Source organism: Oryzias latipes, chromosome 24, assembly GCF_002234675.1.
Source record: "Oryzias latipes chromosome 24, ASM223467v1".
NCBI classification, from domain to species: Eukaryota; Metazoa; Chordata; class Actinopteri; order Beloniformes; family Adrianichthyidae; genus Oryzias; species Oryzias latipes.
This window is the reverse complement of record NC_019882.2, coordinates 21,586,530-21,608,604: the sequence shown is the minus strand read 5'-3', so window position 1 is coordinate 21,608,604 and position 22,075 is coordinate 21,586,530. Positions and strand designations below refer to the sequence as shown.

The 22,075-nt window shown below is 41.4% G+C and overlaps 1 protein-coding gene across 2 annotated transcripts in view; it reads right to left on the bottom strand.

Moving 5' to 3' along the window:
• hs3st5 (heparan sulfate-glucosamine 3-sulfotransferase 5) overlaps positions 1-22,075 on the bottom strand; it is a 64,298-nt gene that overhangs the window by 4,887 nt on the left and 37,336 nt on the right. For both annotated transcript variants that reach the window (XM_004083915.4, XM_020714460.2), the window contains exon 2: positions 15,685-15,754. The gene's annotated coding sequence lies outside the window, so the exon portion shown is untranslated. The remainder of the gene's footprint in view (positions 1-15,684; positions 15,755-22,075) is intronic.

Sequence of the window (22,075 nt, the reverse complement as noted above, 5' to 3'; positions counted from 1 at the left end):
CACCAGATCTCTTCCTGGTCTTTGTCTGTTGGGATTGTTGTCAGAAAAAAGCTGGACATACAGACGAGGAGCGCTGGGTTGAGGTGGAGTGGAGTCTCTTGGGGGTGTGCTGGAGAAGGTTATGAGACAAAAGATACAGGTGATCATGTCCAACAGGGAACATCCTCAACATGTGCTTCATACTGAGCTACACACATGGAGAAAACAGTGGGTACCCATCTGTTTTGAAAGAAAAAGCAACAATAGTCACTGAAATAAACAAACCTTTGGTAGAAATAAACACACAAACACTAAATTTTACTTTTGAATTGTTGCTCGATAAAAATAATTACTCTAAAACAGTTATGATTTTGAGCTTGTGTGTACTGTGGTAGTGAAGAATTTAAAGATTCTCTGTCTTTTCCCATCAGGGGTTGCCACAGCGAACAAGTCGCATGGTAAACTTGGCAATGTTTTACGCCAGATGCCCTTCCTGACACAACCCTCTCAAAGCAACCAGGCTTGGGACCGGCACAGAGATAGAGAAGGGAACAGGGAGCAGCCTGGATTCGAACCCTGGTTTCACGGACGAAAGGCGCCGCAAAACCAGCACGAGCTAAACCGACTCACTGAAGAATTTAAAGATTACAATAGGAGAAATATGGGGAAAATGTAACCTCAAAAAAATAATTTATTTCATTAAATTCAAAATGTTATAAAATTATCCTCAGGGCACCATCTTTCTAATTGTGAGGGAAAATTGCCAAAGAAGATCCCCGAGTTGAAGATTTGAAGATTTACAAACTGGCCCTTTGGGGTAAATTGCTAAGTCAATGACACAAACGCGATTTGAGCGACTGGTGCAGCTGTGGAGCCAGCCTGCTCAGGCCTCTTGAAATTTATGATATTTTTCTTATTTTTGTCGAGGCAATAATAAAAAAGGGTGTTTTTCAGTGTTTTTCAACCTTATTTGAGTCCCAGCACACTTTAACCTTGAGAAAAATCCTGCGGCACACCAGCATCCAAAAATAAAAAAAGGAAAAACTAATAGTCTGTATTGATCTACAGCCCCTTCGCAATCTCACACACATTTTTTGATAATTGTGGCAGAAAAAGCTGGAAGTTGCAGCTGTTTTTTTCTAAAAGATGTAATAAAAGCTAAGTTAGAAGATTAAAAACTATTTGATGTGTGTTCGTTGTTGTTTAAGACGTTAAGAGGACAGACTCATTGTGCGCTGAGACGCTGTCACTTTAACCCAATGCATCATGGGAGATGTAGAGCAAACAGCCGCCCAACGCAGACAGACTCGTCTCTGAGCTTCATTGTTTTGCTCACTTGTTCCACGGTCTGACACCGGACTCTGTGGAAAGCTACAACGCTAAAGACGAGCTTTTGCTGGTATTTTTGTTAGAACTGAGAGACTTTATGAGCTAAATCGGGACAAGGAAAGTGAAGACTTTAACCACTTCTGATTGGTCAGACTGATGACATGTGATTAAGCCTCCAAGAATGATTGGTGGAGACAGTTAAAGGGGCGGGACTTTTCAGAAGACAGCTGAAGCTACGGCTAAATCGCGGTACCGTCATTCTTAACAAAGTGTCTTTGATAGAATCAAATAAACGCAAAGAAAAAAGTATTTTATTATCTTTCATATTCCTAACTACTCAGTGTTTAATCAGGGCCTGTTTGGATGAACACAGAGCTGAAATCCTGGAGATGGAAAATGTCTTTAGATCAGTTAATGAGGGCAATTTCCCACGGCACACCTGACCATCTCCCACGGCACACTGGTTGAAAAACACTGCTCTAGTTAATGCGGGGCAGCATGCCTTCCATCTCCGTCAGAGCGAGAACACAAATGTGGAGAACACATTTGGGACTTTAACTTTAAGTTTAAATATGTGCGGCAGACAACAAAATCCAGCCATGGATGCACCAGATATGCATGAGGGGAATGCAGCAATGTGCCATCTTCTCTTCTCCTTGAACCTGAGCTTGTGCACGCTGGACGGGGCAGATCAGGCAGCTTGTGCAATGCACATGTGCCGTTGTGACATCACAACAGCTCATTAATTCAAACTGAGCACCTTTGTGACAGCTTGATTGACAGCAATTTAAAAGGAGAGATACTCAGAAATGCAAAAATGAAATAAGAAAAATGCCCTACGTACATGTCAAAAACTCAAAAAGCATGATCTTCATCAGAGGGGGACTTTAAAGCCTATTTCTAAATCACATCATATCAAACTTTATTTATAAAAACTGCAAGCAACTCCAAGTGCTATATCATTTAAAACAAAAAACATACACAGGGTAACAATAAAAACCCAACCCACCCTTAACACATGTGACCCATGACCCCACACACAATGAATACTAAAAGAAATGTAACCCTTGTGCTATCCTATGACCCCATCCTTACACTTTAATGTGTTCTTCCTACCAGGAATTGGATTCATTTCATAGGTAACATGGGTCTTCTCTCCTGACATGAGGAATCCGTTAGAACTGAGGCACTAAATAGTACTGAGGGAGAAACCTCAGTGAGCAATGGAGCTTACAGAGCTGCTGACTGTGCTTTTTTTAGTCAGCAATTAAATTACTCACTGTGCTGCTGTTTACAAGCACGATAACAACTGTAATTAGTAGCCAAATGCTGGAACATGAAATATATGAGCTTAATAAAAAAGTGCCTTTGCACATCACTGAAAGATGTTCAGTTGAGAGACAGTCTATTAAAAATACAAATGAGGTTTTATTTTGCTTGTTTTTTTCATGCTTCCATTTACTGCTTGACTGGAAAAAGTAATAACTTCAATAGATTATCACTTTATTATTAGCAAAGAAACCTGAACTAAACTTAAGCATCATCGTGAAAAGAGATTATGGTAATATAAAACAAATACACGAATAAAAGAAAAATGGCATTAAAAGGAAAATATAAAATAAAGCAAGAAATATTTGCAATTAAAAAAATATAAAACTAAAATCAGTCGTCACAGATCATCCTGTCTCTGTCTATTTGTCCAATGGGACTGGGAGGACTCATCACACTGACGGAGCTTCTCTGACACATGGCTGCCTCGTGTGATGTACGGCTGCTGCTGTTCTCCACCCTGCTTCCATCACTGGATCCAGCACTAACCCTTTCACACTGCCTGTTATTCCACATGACCAAGGAGGTCAAGAACAGACTCAAGGATGCAGGAGCAGCACCAACAGCATGCAGAAGGGACAGGAGGAGCTTTGCAGGGACTCCACACATGCAGGACCAAGGTGGCTTTTTTAAATCAAACTTCTGCATCTCAAGAAGCTTTAGAGTTATCAGTTAATTGTCAAAAAGGATTGTAATTTGGAATTATTGTTAATTATGGTGTTTTATTAAATATTACCTTGGGAATTAGAAGACTTAAAGGGTTAAAGACCACAGTTTCTACAAATTAGTCATCATAAATCAACATCGGCCTCTACAGTGTAATTTCTAAAAATGCCATTGATACAAAGAGGTGAATCATTCATTTAATTCAAACATAGTAATAGGTATGCACATTTACACCTTTTCTAAAATCTATTTAAATCTAATATTTAAAGCCACTGTGTTTTTCTGTTAATCCTCATTAAAAAGGCTGTGAAAATAAGTCAAATGACTTTAAATCAACACTTAAATAAATACATAGTTCAATAAAAACATAATAACATAAAAATATGGGTAAAAAATGGGTGTTCAAAGAAAATTAAGTTCAAGGTCAACCTGTAAATGAGAGTTCTGTCTCAGTTGGCACAAAAATTCCTTTTATTTGTAAAAAATAACATTTTGTTGCATAGCTAATAAGTCGAAAGGATCTTTAAGGTCAAAGATTTACATATATAAAAATATCTCAACCTTAATATTTGAGAAAGCCAGGGTACAGGAATGTACATTTGTGCCCACAAAAAGCTGCGTCTGTTTCTTTTTTTGGAAAGTAAAAGGTCAAAGACAATCTGAGCATTCATCTAGAGACACAGTAGAGAGAGAACAGATAGAATTACATTGCTGAGTTATTCACATATATGTGTGTTTATATTGAGGCATCCATCTCTATGAGAAAGAAAAAAATGTCAACTTTCAGCCTTAAGCTCTGCTACCCCGGACTTCCGTTTGTGATATTAAACCTGCGGTACATTATTTATGTCCTCTAACTGCAGATCCCAGAGTCTTCAGCTTCCCCTTAGTTCTACTTTTTCCCTGCTACTACATTTTTGTTAACCAAAATGTGGATAGGCTGGTATCATTGTTTTTGTTGCAGGTTTGTTTCTGTTGATTCTATTGTTGCAGAATTAAAGGATTAAATAAATGCCCGGTAAGGATGCAGGTTTGGGACACAGCTGCTGGACGGTTACCTGAATTTTGGCAGATGCATGCCTGCAGAGTTGATGTTGCCCTGAAGAAACATAGGTTGACCAAAAAAAAAAAAATGGTTGCAGGGTTATTTCCCTTTTAATGGATATTTTACCTTTAAGAGGCAAGCCAGATTTGCTTCTACATTTGACAGAAGTCAACAGGTTATGAAAATCGTAATATGTCCTCCATAATGCTACCTCTGATTGGAAGATTGCAGGGTCAACCCCCACCTTGCCTGCCCATGCGTCGAAGTGCCCCTGGTGGAAGGCTGGCGCCAGTGTTTTTGGCAGCGGAGCCGCCATCAGTGTGTGAATATGAGTCTGAATGGGTTTGTGACTGTAAAGCCCTTTGAGCCTATGAAGAAGGTGGAAAAAGCTATATAGGTATACGCCATTTACCATTTATGCCATAATGAGGAAAATGTTAAAAGAACATGGTAAAAACACAAAAAAACACAATTTGGTCAATGTGGGTCTTTAAGGGACGTCATAAAAATGAAATGTGCGACTTTTGTGCGTATCGTAAGTGTACCATGAAGTATTTGTGAGGAGAATGGAAGTTACACACACTTATACCATGATAACACACACCTAAGACAGAAGTTTCTGTCACCTAGCTTAAATGTTCTGTATCAATGCGCTGGCTTCTTTAAAACAAACTTTACCTTCATCATCTGGACAAAAACAAGCAGTAAGAGGTGAACTTTCTCTCTGAACTGATGCTTTATTTAACCCGTCGTGACGACCAGCATAGATATTGCTTCTTTTGTCGCTGCAGTCGAGGTTGGTGCTGGCTCAGGCAGCTCATGTTGCCGTGTAATAATGTAACAAATAGTCTGCTTTTTGTGAAAAAAGCTATCCAAACCTAAAATAAAACAAGAATAAAGCACTCAAAACAATGTATTTCTTTTGCAGGTCACCCTGGTATAAGCGGGATAAAGGCAGACGAAGAGTGCTTTATTAGAAATTAACGCGTTTCGTTGAAGTAACCATCCAACGTGATGGCTTCCACAGCGTGCGTTAATTTCTGATAATGCACACTCCGTCGGTCGTTATCCCCTAGATATAACATACGGCTAATGCTGTCGCATGGTGTCTTTACACTACACTAGCCATCAGTGAAATGCGTGTACTGGTTCCTTATTGACCGCGTGCAAATGGCATGTGCTGCATGCAGTACATCTGCGTGTGATATGTACCATCTGATTGTCTAACTTCCTCATCTCTGAAAGCCTCCTTTGTCTTGGAACAGACCTAACAGGCTACCTGCACAGTGCGCAGGATTTTGGGGGGTTAAAAAAGGAAAAATTCTGTAAGACACACCTGCATCTCACCTACTTTTCTTCTTTGCGTGTTGTATAAGTGTTCACTACAATCTGATGCTGGCAGCATACCTGTAGAATAGAATAAGCATGCATGACTTTAGCATTGGTCATAACTGCCCTAAAGGGTAGACATGGGCTGTCTGCAAGCAAAAAATGGCAAACATCTACGGGGGACGCATCTGGCCACAGGAAATATCAAAGTCGTGGACCTCCCAATAATATACACGCGCATTTTTTCTATGGGCATGCTGCCGGCATCAGGTTGCAATAAACACTTTTTGAACATGTAACGGTAAAGTAGGTGAGATACAGGCATATTGTACAGTTTTTATATTTTTTAAACCCCCCCCAAACTCTGCGCTGGGAGCCTTGGTGCTGTTCAAGGCGTTCTTTGCTCTTCCCTTACCTGCAGACTGACAGTTAGAATTTAGGATATTAAACTATCGGTATGTACCGTAGTTTGTGGGGGCATCCTATTGGGGTCCTAAAGCCTTTTTACTGGTACTTACGCCTCACTTGCACACCCCTTGGATGCAGCATATGGGTGGCGTCAGAAAAAATACCACTATTTGTGCCTTACCAACGACTGGAGGGCCGCACATGACAGCGTCACCTGTACGTCATAAGCGTGTGTAACTTTTAATATCCTCACAAATACTTCATTATGTAATTACTACACCTACAGTCGTCATGAGGTCCCTTAAGGTGGCAGTATGAGCCTAAAGGGAACACATGCACCCGTATGGGCCAACCACCGTATGTGTGCATGTGACTAGGCCGTTACTCAGCAAATGTCTCCCCCCTGTTGTATGGGAAATGGGCTGGTCCTATTCATTCATATAAAAACAGTTGTTCTTCTCCACAGTTGTCCTAGTCCAGTATATGTTCAGTGCAGGGAATGGCACTAAAACTCTATGACCAATGTGTTAGTCATTTAAATGAATAGGTTGTTATTAAATTTCAAACAAGATGAGCTAGTTTTACTGGTTTTACTAAATGGAATTAAAACAGTTTTAAGTTATTGGCCTTATATTATCCTAAAATAATCATTATAGTTTCATTCTTGCTTTGATTTTTCTGGTAGTTGTTGGATAACAGGTTGAAACAACCTCCATTGTTAATGGCTGCTTCATAAATAAACTGCACTGAATTGAATTAAGTTTGATTGAATGAAGATGAATTGAATGTAATGAGGTTACTCAAAGAATTGGGGGTGTCTTTTATGCTGATGTGACACAGTCACTGGAATGAATAACACAATCAAGCAAGAAAGGTTTTGTTTTTAGCCTCTCACTAATGAAATTTGGTGGAGGACATGTGAAGAGGACGGAACCAGAGGCTGCTCACCTCTGAGATGATCCCTTATCACATTAAGTAAAAACAGCTGCTGGTGCAACAGCAGGATCACAGCTGCTGCAGAGATACCCCACCCCCAGGAGAGAAAGCCCCGACAATCCCCCAACTCAATAAGAGGAGCAGAGAGGTGCAGACTCAGTCTGTCAAGCAGCCTGCTGCTGGATCACTGACTTGTTGCACAGAACCTGATCACCTGCTTCGGTCAAATACTAATGAGAACATCTTAGCACTGATCTGAATGGAGAAGCCCTCCTTTCACATCAGTCACAGCCAGGCGTAATCCTGAGCACCAGCGCGGAAAATCTTAGCCTTTTATTCGGGACAGTGGAGATGTTCAGCTGGTGATGGATAGCTTGTCTGAAGCAGGAATTAATCTACTGACCTTGTGAATAAGTCTCTAAAAGTATTAATATTACATGATACAGGATTGTACTTGACAGCTACAATGACTTAAATGACAGTGACAGGTCATCCAGTGGGGCGTCGAGAAAAATTCAGTTTGAGGAACAGATCGATGGTAGATGAAAGACGGAGTTGTCTTTATTGTCATTGCAACAACTTAACTTAACCACTTCTGATTGGTCAGACTGATGACATGTGATTAAGCCTTCAAGAATGATTGGCGGAGACAGTTAAAGGGGCGGGACTTTTCCTTACACAGTTATAGCTGCAGGTAAATCGCTGTTCCGTCATTCTTGTCAAAATGTCTTTAATAGAATTAAATAAACACAAAGAAAAGTAATTTTAAGATCTTTTATATTCCTAACTCAGTGTTTTATCAGGACCTGCTTGGATGAACACAGAGCTGAAATCCTGGAGATGGGAAATGTTTTTAGATCAGTAAATGAGGGCAATTTTCCACGGCACACTTGACCATCTCCCACGGCACACTAGTGTGCCGCGGCACACTGGTTGAAAAACACTGATCTAGACCCACTAGACAGCGCTCTGAACCTTTTTTCTTCAATGATTTGTGATCTTCACTGGTGTCCATGGATTACATGAAATCTTTCCACCTTTATCCACCTTTGTCATGGTAGGAAGAACACGTCAATGTAAGGGGGGGGGGGGGTCATCTAAGATAGCACAAGGGTTAAAGCATCCAACCTTCTCTTTCTTTATTCTAGTATCTTCCGCCATTTTTTGGTGCTTAACTCCTACAGTTTTTCATCTATTTCAACCATTCAACTATTCAAATGTTCTGTCGTGGTGGCCTGTCAGACTCCTCCCCCTCCAGCTCTGCTGCTCATTCTTCTCAGCTGTGACTACTCAACTCATCAAGCCACCTGCTACATAGGGGGATCCAGCTTCATCAATCTTCGCCAGTCCGTTAACCCTGATGGTGCTTAGTCTCCAGAAGCTCACTACGTCTGGCTACTGGTCTCGTCCTGAGCAAACTTTGTCTGTTTTCTGCACTTCAGGTTTTCACCTCATGCCAAGAGTGTCACCTGAACCTTACCACCTCGAGCAGCAGAAGTCACAGCTTTCCTTTGCTGACGCCACCTGTGAATGTGAGCCACAGTCTCTGTGTTCATCAAGATCTCCAGCCACGCCACGCACCAAGAACTCAAGCCACGAACTCTGTCTGGTCCCTCGCTCTTGGAGTTCCACACGAACGGTACCAGAGTCTTCAATCAAGAGCCGCAGCCACGTTACCCACAGCCTCGCCAGGAACCAACAAGAACTCTAATAAACTTCTTACTTACCTCTCATCTATCAGTCTCAGCCTCTGGGTTTCAGCATCTGGGTCTGCCCCGCGTTCTAGTCATGACAGAACGGACTGGCCAGAACCCCGAATTAGCTGACCCGGAAGTCCTTCGCCATGCTTTGCAAAAACAAAGTATTTTCTTGGGACTCCACTCCAATGTACTCTCTCGCATCACTTCTGTTCAGGAGGACCTTATTTCCTGAATCCAGGAAATCACACGGACTCTTCAGACCTTAAACACCACAGCTCCAGCTTCACTCCTGTCCCCCAGCGATCTGTTTACTTCCGCTTCTACCCCGGAAAATTTCCGGTTACAACCTGAGCCGTTTCACGGTGATGTTGAAGCGTGTGGGGGGTTTCTGTTACAATGTCAACTCCTTTTCCAACTTTCTCCACGTTTCTACCACTCAGATCTCAGCAAAATAATGCTAATCGTCAACTCCTTCAGGAGTAAAGCTCTGCGATGGGCCCAAGCCTTCCTGGCGGTCAATTATATTCCTCAACTCCCCCTCGAAAGATTCGTTGGAAGCGGGGTGGACGGACCCTGCACTCAGAGGTGTTTTTTACCAATCATTGAATGACCACATCAACGATCATATGTGCACTCAGCCAGAAGCTACAGTTTTTGAAGATTTAGTCAACGCTGCTGTACGATCTAATACTCGCCTCCGTGAAAGTAGACTCGAGCGCACCTCTCAGCCTAGTACTCCGCTTATTGCTAACCAGTCTCCATCCTCTATCCATCTCACAGAGTCCCCGGCGGTCTTACCTCGTAAATCACCTGAAGAACCCATGCAGATTTGCCACTCAAAGCTGTCCGCCATAGAACGTTTTTATTTTTGGCCAACTTCATTTCTTCATTGTATTTTTGTTTTTTTTTGCCAAATATTACCCTTTAAGTTTCATTTCATTCAGCAATATAGCATTCAACCCTGCATTGTCCTCTGTAGATGCAGCTCCTTCTAGTTAAAATTAATAATTCATGTGACCGCACTAACTGGGTACAGTTTTACAAGGCAGACATGAGGTGCAAGTGAAGAGGGGTGCAACCATGAAAGTGCCACCATAAATGTGAAAATAATAGGCATTTTTTTATGCTAGTGTAAACCGCAGCGAGCATTTAAAGCATTGAAACGGTCTCCTTACAAGCCTCTGTAAAGTAAGCGCCTTCAGATTTGAGCTATAATTTCTTTAGACCAGTGGGGCAGCCGTGGCTCGGGTTAACCCTTGTGCTATCTTAGATGACCCCCCCCCCCCCTTACCTTGAGGTGTTCTCCCTACCATGACAAAGGTGGATAAAGGTGGAAAGATTTCATGTAATCCATGGACACCAGTGAAGATCACAAATCATTGAAGAAAAAAGGTTCAGAGCACTGTCTAGTGGGTCTAGATCAGTGTTTTTCAACCTTTTTTGAGCCACGGCACACTTTAACCCTGACAAAAATCCCGCGGCACACCAGCATCCAAAATAAAAATAAAAAAAGCAGAAATTCATGGTCTGTATTGATCGACCCCCCCCCCCCCCCCCCCCCCGCGCAATCTCACGTGGATTTTTGTGATAATAGTGGCAGAAAAAGCAGGAAGTTGCGGCTGTTTTTTTCTAAGAGATGAACGTCTAAAGACGAGCTTTAGCTGGTATTTTTGTTAGAACGAGCGACTTTATCAGCAGAATTAAGAACAAGGAAGTGAAGACTTTAACCACTTCTGATTGGTCAGACTGATGACATGTGATTAACCCTTCAAGAATGATTGGCGGAGACAGTTAAAGGGGCGGGACTTTTCCTTACACAGTTATAGTTGCAGCTAAATCGCGGTACCGTGATTCTTATCAAAATGTCTTTAATAGAATTAAATAAACACAAAGAAAAAGTAATTTTAAGATCTTTTATATTCCTAACTACTCAGTGTTTTATCAGGGCCTGTTTGGATGAACAAAGAGCTGAAATCCTGGAGATGGAAAATGTTTTTAGATCAGTGAATGAGGGCAATTTCTCCACGGCGCACTTGACCATCTCCCACGGCACACCAGTGTGCCGCGGCACACCGCACACTGGTTGAAAAACACTGGTCTAGATGACCCGACTCCCAACGTTAAAGTGCCTAGGATAGCACAAGGGGTAAGCAGGTCAGCCTATGATTGAAGGATTCACGCCGCGATCGCTGCTCCCCCACCCAACCGTCGCAGTTTCCTGGGCAACACACCCCGCCCTCCCTGCCTCCAGCATGGCCCCGCTGCTGTGTGAATGTGCATCAATGTTCCAGTGATGGTTAGAGGGGCTGTAAACTAAGAAACTCCATCAGTTATATTTTTTCAGCTTTATTTACAATGAAAACCTGTTTGTGTAGTAAATGTTTTTATTCTCTTGTCCTCTGGGAGCTGTGCTGCTGGAGTTAGATTCCTGGGACATTAATAGTCCAGTAAGAAATATTACAGTGAAGTAGCTCCACCTGCCTCTCAGTACAGGAATCTAAAAATAGAGTAGAACCATTGCAGTACACAACCAAACTTTGTAACAAAGAGGACGTGTTATTCCTTCTCCTTAAACTTTGATGTGGGTTAGGTCATGTTTGCGGAGTTCAGGTTAAATGAAGTTTTTAGGTCATGTTTCTCCCCAGTATCACACCAGGTTGCAGTTTGAAGCATCAACAGATGCTCCTGTTGAGTAACATGAACTGAAATATATTTTATGAATGTATAATTGGGGGGAGAATTGTTATCTTGAAATATTTTGATTTTTTTTATTTGAAATGGTTTATTTCAAGCAATCAAACAAGAATAATACAAAAAAACAATACAATTATCAGTTATACATTCATACAATAACTAATCAAACTTAGGATGATTAGACACATTAATAAATATTGCATGAAAGGGAGTGGAAGGAAGCGACCTTATATAATCCCACCCCAGTTCTACTGTAACCATTTTATTATATAATTTATCATTATCTGGTTCCTAGCTTTTATCAGACAGAATGAAGAAACCTGAAGTATCAATAAAGCACATGACAAAGAAGAATTACTTAAATTACTATGTAAAAAATAACTATTTTAGAAATCAACATAGAAAAAGGCAGATCAGTTATATAAAATATATGCAGATTATGTTAATTAGATAAATCATGTATATGATTAAAAAAATTATACTATATCAGTAAATTAGACATAACACTGTTTCAAAAAAACTTCATAGCATAAATTGATCAAAAGTTAAAAATACTTGCAAATTATGTTTCATTAGGAAAAATCATGAATCCATTTTTGGATCAAGTGAAGTAATATAATTATAAACCAATCAATGTAACCATCTTCAATAAGTGACTATTGAAGGCAGGATCATACATGTGCTTTTGCTGTAACACAAATGGACGTTGTGTGCAGAATATTATCTTTCTGGAATGTGTATAGTGTGGTACAAGTGTCAAACTATGTATTATTCGGAGTAAAGTTACATACTTAATGATAACAACCTTTTTCTAACATTATGTTTGAACATTGACGGCGTGTTTTGTTACACAACGTGCTTTCTTATTCTTAAAGTTTGTCTGACCCGCATTTCCTTGTTTATCTTTCACAGTTTGGAAGAAAAGGAGTACCGGTACACCTGTCATTATTTACAAACGGGGTGTTGGGTCATTGCAACTTTGAAGATACATCGAAAATGCTTTATGTGGCTAATCCTATTCAACCAACAACCCCAAAGAAAGAGGTTATATGGTTATACAAAAAAATGAAAGATTGTGACAAACCTGCTGCTCTCCGTGTTTACATGAAAACTTCCCACAGCACAAGTGAAAATCTTTAGAAGGGGAATACATACTTGTTCATCTGTGAAAATAGGGGGACACATTGGTAGATTTGTCATGCTAGTCATTGATTTGCAAGCCAGATGGTAATTTTTAGAACTAAACAGTTCAGGAAATGAAGGGAATTAATAGCTACACTGCTGCTGCTTGTACTTCCTGACAGATGATGGTGGATGGAGGGTTGGTGGCTGATTACTGCTGTGCAGCTGATCTGAAAATTCAAATTTCAGCTGCTTGAGGATCCGTCTAAATTTGTGCTGACAGGTGATATTTCAAACACAGAGGAGCAGCTGGATCTCTGGAGTAGAGATGCAGACATTATCTTGAGCCATATGTGCACTCGCATCATAGAGCTACCGGGATTTCTTTGTGCTCTGAGTTTGACAAAGCTGCAGTTTGCAGAGACCTTCCATCTTTACAGCTCCATTTCACGTTTGCCTTCTTTATTCATGTCTGCCACATCTTCCACACACCTGCAGCGTCCTCTGACTAGAGACTGTCAACCTTTATTCCTTGTAAGTCATTGTCTGCATTTTGTTGTCTGCTGCTTTGTGGCCGTTATTGTTGTCAGGATCGACTCACAAACAAAATACGTAAAGAAACAGTTCATACTTGGTAATGTTTAATACTTCCTCACTGTTTTCTGTAATATTTGTGGATAAAGTCAGTAGGAAGAACAGACTGGGGATACCAGCACATAAACTAAACGCTTCCTGTCTGTGACACGGACACTTTGTGGCCATTTTACTTTTAATTGCAGCTCATCTTCTAGTTTTCATGAACAGATGAGGTCAGAGTCCATCCAGTCTGTTTGGAGTTCATAAAAATATTAGAACAAAAATCACGGAACAGATTTGAAAAGATCACCCATATTTTGTAAATCTTGAATGCATTGAGCTTCCATAGTAATGTCTTCATTAGCAGTTTTCTCTGAGGTTTCTGCAGCGTTCAGCAGCCGTCCTGCTTCTGCTTCTCTCATGCTGCTGATGACTTGGAGCAAAGTTTGCATTTTGCAGGTTTCTGGGGGAAAATGTGTTTCAGGGTCTTTCAGGAGCCACAGTTGATACTTCTCCTTAAAAAGACACTCGTTGTTGAAGCTACATTTCACCAGAGCAAAGCTGAAAGCTCCACACGCTGAACTGAACTCAATCTGCTTTCCAGCAACAGAAACTCCCATCACCCATAGACTGAGGTTGAACTTCTGACACAATTTAAAATGGAGTCTCATGTTAAACCATTATATTTTATGTTTTTGAATCTAAAATATTGAAATTTGATGACTTTTCCAAAACTTTCCAGGAGATTTTGTTTTTCACAAACTTTTCAAGGACCTAGAAATTAGATAGCTACACTGTATATAGTGCTCTCATCAGGACGTGTGAATCCTTAGACTTAACACCAAGCTTAACTCCTTTCAAAGAATGAGATGAGTCTTCGTAGTAAAGTTTAGCCGTTTTACTGGACTCTTTCAGTGAACAGGGAGTAAAAACTAAAATACAAAGGAAATAATAAAAATCAATGTACAGATTCCAACTTCCTTGTAATAAGTAGCAATACTTCAATTTAACATGTAATTAAACAATAAATCACACTTACGACATTTGTGTGTCAATCTTAACTGCAGATGGCATTGGATGAAGAGAACCTGTGATCCATGTGCCTTTCCTTCCCTTTCTGGCTTCTACAGGAAGTGACCTCACTAACTTAAATTAACTTTATGAATTAACTTTATTAACAATGACAACATGTCTTTTCAAAGAGAAACACATAAGTGGGGCATAACACTGTAGAAAGTAGATATTTAAACATACAGATGTATTTATTGAGAAAGGGACATTGCATATTAATGAAAATTGAGCCACAGGTTAATTTCCATCTGCAGTCCCTCGGCAGGTCGATGTTATTAAAGAAATAAAACTGATTTTAAGAGTAAGAAACTATAAATAAGGATATAAAAGAGAATGTGGAACAGAGGTAAAAATCAATATACAAAATTCAAAAAGAAATACAGTAAAAGCTAAACCAATGGTGATATTTTAAAATCAGTACTAAAATGTTCTGGTTCCTGGTCATTTGGGATTACATTTGAGATTTCAGAAGCCCCTGATTTAATCGTCTTTTAAAGATGATGAAAACTTGTTATTTTCTATATCTTTAGTGAGTGTGCTGTTCCAGAAAGTTGAACCCTGGTTAGACAGACTGTTTGGTGATAAAGACCTTTGTCTGAATGGGAGCTCATTGTCATCTTGTTTTCACATTTGTTTACACATGCCAACCCTCTCTATCTGGTGATATTCCAAAGCCGAGGTGTCACTTCATTGTGAACGAGCCCATAAAGCTGTGGAGCTACAGAGGCATTTGAAAATGTATGGGAAGCGAGAAGGATCACGCCTCACAGGGAGTGTGTGTCTGCATCGACGGACCTCCTCTGAACTGCAGGGGCAGTGGGAGAAAGTCTGGGACTCGGAGCAGCTGAAAGATCAGTGTGATGTAGATTTAATTCTCAGTTTACCTTTTTCACTCCATCTGAGGTCTGCACTATAGGAAAATACCAAACCAGAAGACCAAACCCACATCTCCAGCCTAATCAGCTACATTCTTGAGCAAAAAAACAGCCTGTAATAGAGTTGTTTGAGTTCTACTTTGCCATTTGCATGTTTCAAAGAATATTCTGAATAAAATCTGAACATTTGCTGATGATGTCACGATGTTGCAAGTTTTTATCAACAGGCCAAGATCACCATCGGATTCCCCAAGGATTTAACAAACACACACATTTGAACATAATTTACCCAACGTTAGTCAAACAATGACCCTTTACAGCCCATAATTCAAGTCCAAATGATAGAGACAATATTGAGACTCTGCCAGCTGACTGAAAAACTCACAAAGCTGTCAGAAAATACTTTCAATGTGGCTTATCTCCATGACCTGAATCTGGCAAAGATGTGCACCTGCACAGCATCTTATTGTGGTCAAGACCTGAAAATTGAATACTTAATACATAGTTATGGACTCATTAAACATTTGTACTTATATTGTGAGCAGCAGAACATTCTTCCCTTTAACTTGAGAATAATTAGCTGGTTCTTCAGTAATGAGCACCATGGTGACAGATCAGTACATACCCTTGATTCCCCATGATGCTGGAGGTGAAGCTTCACACCTGGAACCGTCTATCACCTGCAAATCCAGGATCTATAATGGGTACAAAAAAATATGTCAGTACCATTTGAAAAAAATGAAAATATTTCATTTAGCCAGTTGTTGACTGAAACAATTTTTCTTTTGTGGTGTGCATGCTGAAAGCTGCACCATCTGGCATGGAAAGGATGAAAGAGCCATGAAGAGAACAATCTTGCTCCTCTGTCTCCCCCCTTCTTTTCTGGAGCCATTACTGCAAGTTCTCTTTAGTGTGCTTTCACCAATTGCAATCATGACTCAGCAGTAGCCTCTTGTCTCCCCAGCTCTCACATTTGAAATCAGTTCGCAAGTAAACATCCTTTTTCTGACCATTTTTTTATAAAGAACCCAGACTCTTTCTATCGCATTTAGTCAACATCTCCTCTGTAGGCTAGAAAGCAGTGAGCCCTAACACTTCAATGAAGGATCTTTCTGCACTGAGACTCTTGAAAGAAAAACTATTACAGTGGAAACAGCAATGAGAAAGACCGGTAAATACATGTGGAAAGACATTTCATTGGACAGCTGTGAGCTGGTGCCCCATCGGACTTAATGTTCTTTTTTTTTTTTCTTAACTTGTCCTGTCCAACAGCTGGGCAGACAGATGAGAACTGAGGGCCTCTTGTGTTGGACATATTTTACTTTAACAACAGGGGTTATGAATCTTCAGACAAAGCAGAGGTATGTCTGAAGATTCTTTTGGAAAATCCCTTTTGGAATCAAACTTTATTCATTTTAGTTATATTTGAAAATCTTTTGTGTTGGACCAGACGAAAAAAGGAAAGGATGGAAGAAGAGAGAGGATCTAAAGGGGGGGATAGGAGGGTGATCATAGGAGGAGGAGGGGATAAAACCATGAAGCAGCATAAAGCAAAAGGTTGCTGAATGTTTATCATTACGGTAAGGTACAGATGTAATACAAATCTCAAAGGGCGGGGCCTTTCCACACACACACTCAAGTGTTACAGACATACCTGCTAGCTGCAAAAATGTCCACATGTCAACATGTACACAAAACAGATAGTGTTCACACACATATACTTATGTCTTCAAATCAACTAGTGTGAAATATTTCATTCAATCATACAAACTATTAGTGCAAAGGTGAGCTAACACCTGTGCTTAAGTGAGTGTTTATGTCCAAAATGGATGATGGAATGTGAAAAAAAAAGGAGGGAGAGTGCCCAGCCATCCCCACACCAAGACCCCCGCCGCACCAGCAGTGGCAGCCAGAACCCCCCAACGCCACACGGCAGCAGGCAGAGAACAATCGCCCCCCGGGAGATCACATCCGCCACCCAGGCTAGGGCCAGCAGGACCGCCGCAAGGCCCCCAGAGCCAGAGAGCAGGGAGGCACGGGGGGAAGGAAAGCGCCGCCCCAGCCCAACCAGGAGGGCAGCCCCCCCGCCGCGCCGGGAGGCCCCAACGTAGGGCCCCACCCGAGAGGGGTGCCCACAGCCCCAGACGAGCACCCCATCACCACCCAGGAGTTCTGGGCATCCCCCCGCCCCAACCCCAGGTACGAGCCAGGGCACCCTGGGGAAAAGGGTGGCCCACGAGTGGTGTTGTAAACATGGCCCGACCAGGCTCGACCACAGTTGGAAATTTGGTGAGGCCCAGCACTTAGGGACAAGGGCCAGAACCCACCCACCCAATATCCAAACAGTCAGCATCTCAACCATTGACAGAGTGCTGCAAGGACACCAGATGAAAATGAAGCAGCTTTACACTGTTCCATTTGAAAGAAATTGTGAAAGAGTGAAGGGACTACGCTACCAGTATGTACAGGTAAAACATGCGTCCCTGGCCTCTGGCTCTGGGGGCCTTGCGGCGGCCCTGCTGGCCCTGGCCTGGGTGGCGGGCTTGGTCGCCCGGGCGGCGGTTGTTCCCTGCCGGTTCCCGTGTGGCGTTGGGGGGATTCCGGCTGCCGCTGCTGCTGCGGTGGGGGTCTTGGGGTGGGGATGGCTGGGCACTCTCCCTCCTTCTTTTCACGTTCCACCATCCATTTTAGAAGAACATAAACACTCACCTGAGCACTGGTGTTAGCTCACCTTTGCACTAACAGTTTGCATGACTGAATGACTGAAATATTTCACACTAGTTGGTTTGAAGGCATAAGTATGCGTTTGAACACTATCTGTTTTGTGTACATGTCGACAGGTGGACATTTTTGCAGCTAGCAGGTGTGTTTATAACATTTGAGTGTGTGTGTGGACAGGCTCCGCCCCTTTTATTTTTTTTTATTTATTATTTTTTTCTACATTTGAACCTTACCATAATGATTAACAACCAGTAAACTTGTTGCTTTATGCTGCTTCATGGTCTTATCCCCCTACCCCCCCTCTCTCTAACGTCCCTCTCTCTTCTTCCCCTCTTTCCTTTTCCGTCCGGTCCAACACCAAAGATTTTCAGACATGATTGAAATTAATAAAGTTTGGCCTCAATTACAAAAGGGGTTTATTCAGACATACTTTTGGTTTGTCTGAAGATTAATAACCCCTCTTGTTAAAGTAAAATATGTCCAACACAAGAGGCCCTCAGCTCTCATCTGTCTGCCCAGCTGTTGGACAGGACAAGTTAAAAAAAAAAAAAAAACATGCATGGACATGCAGCAAATGTACTGCACAGTAAACAATATGTATATCATACAACGATATACATTACAGTAAGCGTGTTTTTACACATTACACAAATCTTTACACATTTGCTATGGCTGTAGAAAAGTAATACAATATGTGATTTATACATTTGATGTAACTCTATCTTGGCCAAAATGTAAATTCTTGTAATTCATAAAACTCATTTTGTGTCTTCTGTTTTTAGCGTATGATGGAACTTGAACCAAGTGAACAACCGCACAGCTTCATCTACATGGATGAGGCTGGCTTCAACCTAACAAAAGGCAGAAGGCGTGGCCGAAATATCATCGGCCACAGGGCTACAGTTGATGTGCCAGGCCAACGGGGCGGGAACATAACCATGGGTGCTGCCATCTGTGACAATGGTGTGCTTACTCATATTCCCATAATAGGTACATACAACACAGAACATCTTATAACCTTTCTAGAAGTTCTCTACAGAGATCTAATCTCTGAAGAAGAGAGGGGTCATAGTGGAGATCACCTGCCATCGTGTGTGATGGTTTGGGACAATGTGAGTTCATCACTCCAACATCATCAGGCAAGGGTTTGCAGCCCACAACAGGATGCGGATGGAGTTTATTTCACCCTACTCTCCATTCCTTAACCCTATTGAGGACTTTTTCTCAGGATGGAGATGGAAAGTTTATGATCGTCAGCCACATACACAAATGACCCTCCTGGCTGCCATGGATGCAGCGTGTGATGACATCACAGCAGACGCCTGCAGAGGCTGGATAAGACACTCTAAAAGATTCTTTCCACGCTGCATCGCAACAGAGGATATTCTCTGTGATGTGGATGAGAATTTGTGGCCTAACATACAGGAACGACAAGAGGTGTAGGAAGACCACACCAATTCCTACTGCACTGCCTGTGCTGTTGTACAGAATATTGTCCTATCTTTTTTCCCCTTTGTGTTACTGTTTGCAGTGGGTTTTTTCTATGTTGGTATGACATGGTCTGTCAACAAATTACAATATGAACAATAAAAGTGTAAATGTGAATCTTATCTAGTCTCTTGCAATCAAACAAAGGTGTAACTTACATTTTACAATAATTGTCATCCAAACTTTAGCCATAGTTTACATCAGAACCTCCCTCTAAAGTACACAGTTATATTGACAACATGACTAATTCATTTGACTATCTTGTTCGTAGACAATGACACAAGGACTTGACATTCTGATGGCACTGACATGTTCAATGACATAAAGACTTACTTTTGAGAGATGAACTAAAGATTTTGAGCACGTTACAGGCTTTTGCAAGAAATCCATAGTGTTTTGCTGTTTGTACAAATTGTTTTGAGAAATGCACACACGTATTTGCAAACTTCAATTCTGATCTGAGAATTGTACTAAAGCGACTGAGAAAAACTGTAAATAGAAACAAGACCACTGACCACTGTCTCCCTCCATCTGGGTGTCTACACCAGATCTCACCCTGCAGGATCAAAATGAACACAAGAATGGTCAGAATAAATCCTACAACCACGCAGATGGGCCAGAATGATCTGCAGAGAGGTGGGACCAAAATATTAAAGGTTACCATCAGTTACACTACGCCACCATGGACTCCAACCCTGCACTGCTAAATGTCTCTCCTCGCTTGGCCCATTACACGTCCAGGCCCATCTGAAGTTTGCTGACAGCATTTGGATGATCCAGAAAAAGATCAGAGAATACTGCAAGGTCAAATGATACCAAAATAAAACTTTTTGGTAAGGCATAGGGGTGAAAGCATCATGCTTTTCTGCAAAGGGACTTGGATGACTTGTATGTGTAAAGGAAAGAAACAACAAGGCAGTGTATTGCGAGATTTTGAGTGTAATCCTCCTTCTATCAGCAAGAGCATTGAAGATGAAACATGGCTAATTCTTCCAGCCTGACAATGATCCCCAATGAACACATCGCCCGGGCAACAAAGCTGCAGCTTCATAAGAACCATTTCAAGTCCTGGAGTGGTCTAGCCAGTCAAATTTTGGGAGGGAGTTGAAAGTCTGTGTTGCCCAGCAACAGTCCCAAGAACATCACAGCTCTAGACAATGACAGGCATGAGATCATCAGAGGTGAGACAGGGTAGTCAAGATCCAGGTGAGTCGGGGGAGTCGACCGGCAAACAGAGTCAGGGTCAGAACAAAAAGGATCAGATCCAATCCAAACACAACGCTCGGTAATGAAGGCAGAGCGGCACGAACAATTCTTTCCACTGAGCTCAGCTCAGTGCAGTGCTTAAGTCTGCTGTGCAGCATCCAGGAAGTGTGGTTAGGACTCAGGAGACAGTTCCCGTCAGAGGGAGACAGAGCTGGAACCACAGCACTCTGTCACTGGCCAAGAAAGCCCAACAACGCCTGTACTTCCTCTGCAAACTGAAGAGGGCCGGAGTTCCTCCCTCATTCTGCAGACCTTCTACAGTGGTGCCACTGTGTGGTACAGAGCCTGCACCGCATCCTGCCGGAAGTCTCTGCATCTTTGGTGTCTCTCACTGGCCTCTAGGACATTTATCACTCTCGCCTCACCCGCAAAGCCATCAGGATTACAGGTGAACCATCACATCCATCCCAGAGACACTTCCGCCTCCTGCCATCAGGGAGGAGACTGCCAAGTCTGCAGGCCAGAACCAGTAGGAGAGTTTCCTTCAACAGGCGATAAGGAAACTCAACTCCCTCCCTGTCCTACCCCCTATGCCCCCTCCACTCCACTGCTATGAACTTTGAAACTATGAAGAAAACGTTTCCGCCTGCATCAGAACATCATCTTCACCAAAGACTGCCATAACCCACTCGTCTACTTACTGTATCTTAGCACTGCAGTCACTTTAAACTGTCACTTTGAACCATCTCATTGCAACTTTTGCACTGACCTATTTAGACTGCTGTTACTATTATTGTGGGTTGAAAGACATTTCATCTGTGCTGTATGTCATGTGTAGATAGATAGATAGATAGATAGATAGATAGATAGATAGATAGATAGATAGATAGATAGATAGATAGATAGATAGATAGATAGATAGATAGATAGATAGATAGATAGATAGATAGATAGATAGATAGATAGATAGATAGATAGATAGATAGATAGATAGATAGACAGACAGACAGACAGAGAGACAGACAGACAGATAGATAGATAGATGTCTTTATCAATCCCACAATGGGGAAATTTAGTATATTTTGAATATTTGACAAATTTAGTATATTTAGTAATTTAGTATATTTGACAAATAAAGCTGTCTTTGACTTTCAGCTCTGACTTCTGACAGACTTATTTTGCACCTTAAGTTGCAAATAAAGTAATTAAAAACAGACAATATGATTTCATGAATTTCTTTTTTCATTCAATCTCTCATTATGTGTACGCATGATGATAATTGCAGGCTTCTGTTCCATTTCTAAGTGGGAGAACCTGCACATTATGTGGCTGAATAAATACCTGTTTGCCCCTCTGAATAGTTTAAAAACTTTAGATTTACCGTTAATGGATTTCTAAATTGATACTGTGCCTGACATCATTAGCTTAGTGGTTGCTAGGTAACAGACACTGATGCACATCTGGTGACCCCAGAAAATGTGAATTTTACTCTGTAACATGTAAACTTTGCAATAACTTTTCCATTATAGGATTTCATTTAAGAGAATGTACCAAGTTTGAACTTGTGATGTGAGCTTATCCCACACATACATCATAGACTC